The sequence below is a fragment of the Chinchilla lanigera genome, unplaced genomic scaffold, assembly GCF_000276665.1.
Source record: "Chinchilla lanigera isolate Chin_1 unplaced genomic scaffold, ChiLan1.0 scaffold00019, whole genome shotgun sequence".
Taxonomy (NCBI): domain Eukaryota; kingdom Metazoa; phylum Chordata; class Mammalia; order Rodentia; family Chinchillidae; genus Chinchilla; species Chinchilla lanigera.
In genome coordinates, this window is record NW_004955420.1 from 20,268,541 (window position 1) to 20,273,363 (window position 4,823).

General features: G+C 43.8%; 1 long non-coding RNA gene across 1 annotated transcript; it reads left to right on the forward strand.

Moving 5' to 3' along the window:
- The first annotated feature begins 292 nt into the window (after nucleotides 1-292).
- LOC106148339 lies at nucleotides 293-4,615 on the forward strand. The gene is made up of 3 exons (XR_001233686.1): nucleotides 293-337; nucleotides 755-801; nucleotides 4,369-4,615. It is a non-coding gene; the product is annotated as an uncharacterized LOC106148339 (long non-coding RNA).
- Nucleotides 4,616-4,823: the final 208 nt, after the last annotated feature.

Sequence of the window (4,823 nt, forward strand, 5' to 3'; positions counted from 1 at the left end):
AACATGACTATTCTGGACCAAAACTTTTCCAAGAATCCCTCCTCCCACTCATTGTTCTCTACTTCTTGATAAGCATTGTTCTATAAATTTGAAAAATAATGAAGGCTTACTTCCTTAGAAATTGTCACTAGTTCAGATTTTCCATTGTATTAACATATAATAAATAAGTTTCTATGTGCCAGGAACATTTTGAGATGACTAAACCTCACTTCTCACGGAATTCAGTTAATGATTACTAACATGGCATGAGGCTTTGGGCACACAGGAATGAAAAACCGCCTCTCTGGCCTACTGGAATTCAGCAGCAGTGGATGAGGAAGCAGCTGGGGGCTGGCAGGTTAGCAAAAAGCCAAGAGAAAATGAGGGAAATGCATGTAGAAGGGGCTGGCTTGGCCCCCAGGAGAACAAAGTTAATTCTGCAGGATGGAATGATGTTTGAGGTCAAGAAGACAAGACATAGAGACTAAGAACTTGTAACAAGGCAGAACGCACTAAAGGTTCTGAGAAAGGAGAGAAAGTTGTGGGAGTTCCTTCCCAGAGAAGAGCGATGATTTACTGGGTTCTGAGAGTGACCTAATGGGACGTGGCATCTGACGACAGCCTTCCAAGAGGATGCCTGGGTGGGAGAATGGAGAGAGGGTTCCATCATGTTAGAATAAACCCATCAACAAGTATCAGTATTCAGATTCTCGAGGACATTGAGTTTGCCTTTTGTCCAATGGTTTTACATTTTCCTTATTTTTAACCTTTTCAGAATCAGAGGAAGAATTCACAGTACAGACAGCACACAGGACAGCTCTGGTGAGTAGGATGTGTAAGCCATGCTTGTTCATGTTTGCTATGCCTTCTGCCCTCTGGCTCTGGGACTGGATCACTTGGTGTCAACATTGGCACCATGTCCAGGAGCCCCTCCTGGCTGCTATGAGCCTATCTGCTTCTAAGGTACCTGGTCTAACACTCTTCTCCAGTAGAGAGCATGCAGACAGTTCTGTGCATTCTGGACTTCACTTGCCCTACCTCTACATGGAGAGCAAGTAGCTATTTGGTAAAATTCAGAGTAGCTGTGAGCCTCAGGAGCAGATGGCCTTCTCTCTCCTCTGGAAGGGAAGTGAGGACTCTGGAGGAGGAAGAGGAGTTGTTTGGGAAGGTGGGAGGATAGACGGGCATGGTAGACAGTGCTCATGGACAATGTCCACTCCAAACATTTGTGACACAGATGGGCTGCAACAGGAAGCAGCTTGCGCTGACCCTCCCTAGTTCACAGCAAGCCAGTGTCCTGAAGGTACCATGGGGACCCTGGGTGGGAAAACAGAACGTTTAGGTCCTAGTCTCTTGAATCCAGATTAAATCAGATAGAAACAACAAACATATGTAGCCTTTGCCATGTGCTGGGCTCTGTTGTGAGGACTTTTACATACATTAATCAAGTGTTTTATTATATTTAGCTTTTGTGGCAGCTTTATCGGGTAAAGACCAATATAATTCCCGTTTTAGAGAAGAGCTATGAAAATAATGCCTGTAAAAGATAAAAAGATCTTTGTCCTAAGTAAAGGGTCATAGTTTTGGTGAATCTCCAGGGCTTTGGGCAGTTCAGATGGGATCAGATCTGTAAAATGACTTGAGAAACTGCAAAATACTATAAATGCATGAGAGAATCTTGCTGCACCACCATTTCTCCTGCACCTTCTTTCTTTATTTTTCTGAGCACCAGTAAGGTGAATACATGAAGCCAATACCTCAAGGGAAATGGATGAAAGAGACCCAGCCCCTCCCTTAGACTGGCCAGCAACTAGGAAAGAAGCGACCCCTAGGTGAATATTTGCAAAATAAGAAGATGAGGTAGGTGCAAAGAGAAAAGGTCACGGCAGATGTTGAGGAAGTTTAGAATGTGCTTCCCGATTAGGGGTTGGCAGGTGCCCAGCCATGGCCCTTTAAGGGGAAGTTGCTGCAGAACTAAATTCTCAAAGGCTAGTAGCTCTGTGCTGTTCTGTCATCTTACTGATACTGCTCTGCCACTGAGTGTGCTGTGAATTCTTCCTTTATTCTACTTACTTATTTTTTAGTATTTTATTGGCATGGACATTAGCTTAGGGATGTGTTTGAATCCCCAAATGAAAACAGCTCTACTACTCCTGTTTGGTCATCACAAGCTGGCTTAAGTCTCATAAGCTCTTGGCAGCACTATTATCTGTTTATGAACAACAGGCGATCAGGCCAATGAGCCACTTTATTGTCATTCTAGTCGTGTCTCTCAAATCATTTTTCATCACAATGAATCAGAAGACAAAGTCAATCCTGCTCTGCCTCCTGCCTCCGTCCTCATTTTAGTTCCCCATGGTTTCACGCTGGGCTGGGCTGTTTGAAATCTAGTATAAAATACCCGAGAAGAGCTATAATTTTCAAATTTGCCTGTGGGTGATGTGCGTAATAAATGTAAAGCACTAGCAATTTGGTTGTTTGAGATGTAATGATTTTTTACATCGATATGCAAGAACTGAGGTAGCGTGAGTTTTTAGAAGCAGCGTGTACCCCTGGTAGCCAGACCCAAGGTAGTCTGTGGGGGTTACCCAAACAAGGAATACAGGCAAGAAGCTAAAGACTGCCAAGGGGCTTAAGCTTTCTTCATGCTGAATCCTGTGCAAATTCAAACACAAGGCAAGTGGGCACAGGAGTCCAGAGGAACCACAGGCTCATTATTCTCCAGGAATAATGAAATGATGTGTTTTTTCTCTTGGAGAATTAACTGTGGTCTACTGTCTGGCCCTCAGTTATATAATCTCAGACCTGAGTTTATTAGCACTCAAAGTATCTACTCTCCCAGGGCAGACTCATACTAGCCAAGCTCATAAGGTTGATGCACACCACTGTGGAGTCTCAGGGAAGGACCACAGCCTCTGGGAGTGGACCGCAAAGTTCTGTGTGACAGAACTGCCTCCTCCTGGGGAAGGCACCCCCCAACAAGAGCTGAATCTTAATCAGAAGTTTGCTTGTTGAGAATGGATTCATAGTAAAAAGAACCCCACAAAGCTAATGGTGGTAGCATTAGGCTACCCATCCACAAATCCTAGCCTAGATTCTCATGGCTTTCCTCAAGACAGTGATTGCACAGCACCTCCAACTTTCCTTTCTGTGATATTCTTTATTGCAGCATTTCTGAACACCCATCCTCTGCCTCTTTTATAAAAAAAATTTTTGTAGTGCTAAGAATTGAACCCAGGGCCTCACACATACTAGGAAAGGGCCAAATCACAGAGCTACATCCCTCTGCTGCTGTGCTTCACATAACTTTGTCATTATATGGTTGCCCCTATTAGCTAAGGCACCAAGTTTTGCAAACAAGCTCAATCTGTGATGGCTTGACCTGCTCAGTATTTGTTGGGTGAAAAGCTCTGCTTTTCCAGTCACTGGGGAGAGTCTTGTCTTTCAGCTTCTTGTTTGTCTTGCCTATGAGGGACTGTCAGCGGGTTCACTGGGGGTAAAATTTAGTGCTGAGAAACGAGTCTGAGGTCCTATATTTTGTGGTTGACTTGGGTACAAGTTTGCTGGGTCACTGTGACCTTCAATAAGTAAGTGTCTCTGACATTATGACCGTGTTTGGCTTAGTGTCAAGGACATTGACAAGCAAATCTGTGGCTTTTTCTGCCAACAGTGTAAGAACATGTGGCATTTATCAACTGCGCTGATCCAAGGATGCCTAGCTTCATGCTTTTTTGTTTGTCCTACAATCTGCATACAATTGTTTTATAGTTTTGTGTTGTTGTAAATATAAAGAGAACTCAGAGCTCAAAAATCTTATTGTGGCTGCTGGCAATAAATTTCTACATTTCAAAGGGAACTAGCTGTTTCTCGGAACACTTAAGAAAGAAAATGTGATTTTGTGAAGTTCTTTGGACTCGTCAGATAGAAAATGCTATTTTACAGCCTCATGTGAGCAGAACCATTTAATTTACTAGCTTTGGCTGGACTTGAGTGTGAGCCCTTGGGAAACATGGTGAGGGCTGAATGGGAGTGAGGAGAGCCTCTTGACTGAAGGGGGACTTTGTACACACAGAGAGGCTTCATATATGTGGGTGGACTTCACCCACATGGAGAGAACTTCATACACATGGGGAGGACTTCATACATGGCGAGAACTTCACACACACAGGGAGGACTACACGCACATGGGGAGCACTTCACACAGTGAGGAGGACTTCATGTGCACCTCCCCGTTGTGGTGGGAATGGTGGAAGGGGCAAGACAGTTGGAGGAGTATTGGTCTCGGAGTGAAAACAGAGGCTCTAAGAACCTTACTTATGACCACTGTGGGTGTGAGGCTCCCTGTTGAACCTGGTTCAGAAATTAGTTGTCTCTCTTTCTTTGTTCCAGCCCAAGCTTCTCATTATAAAGATGAAAAATCTCAGACCAAAAGACAGGATGTGCCTCGCTCAAGATCGTGATCACCTAGTGGCTGAGCCAGAACAGAGTCCTGGTTGGTGTCTCCAAGCACAACTTGTCTCCCTCTGTCCCACCCAGGACACTGCTTTCTGTGTCCAGTTCCTTCCTTGTCTAATGTTACACTCTGAAAGTGTGACTGGCCTGTCTCTCACTCTCAGATCTTCAAGGAAAGACCTCAGTAGGTATGAATTTTGGATATTTTACCACTGACACATTTCAGTGTATTTTTTCTGGAAATGATTTCTATTAAAAATTAGAGAAAAACAAAATTGGCTGCATATACAACATAAGTCCACTTTTCTATTAAACAATGACAAATATGGAGGCAAGCAGTCTATTGCTGGCACATTACACATACATGTCAATGGTGACTTTAGGTCTTTGTA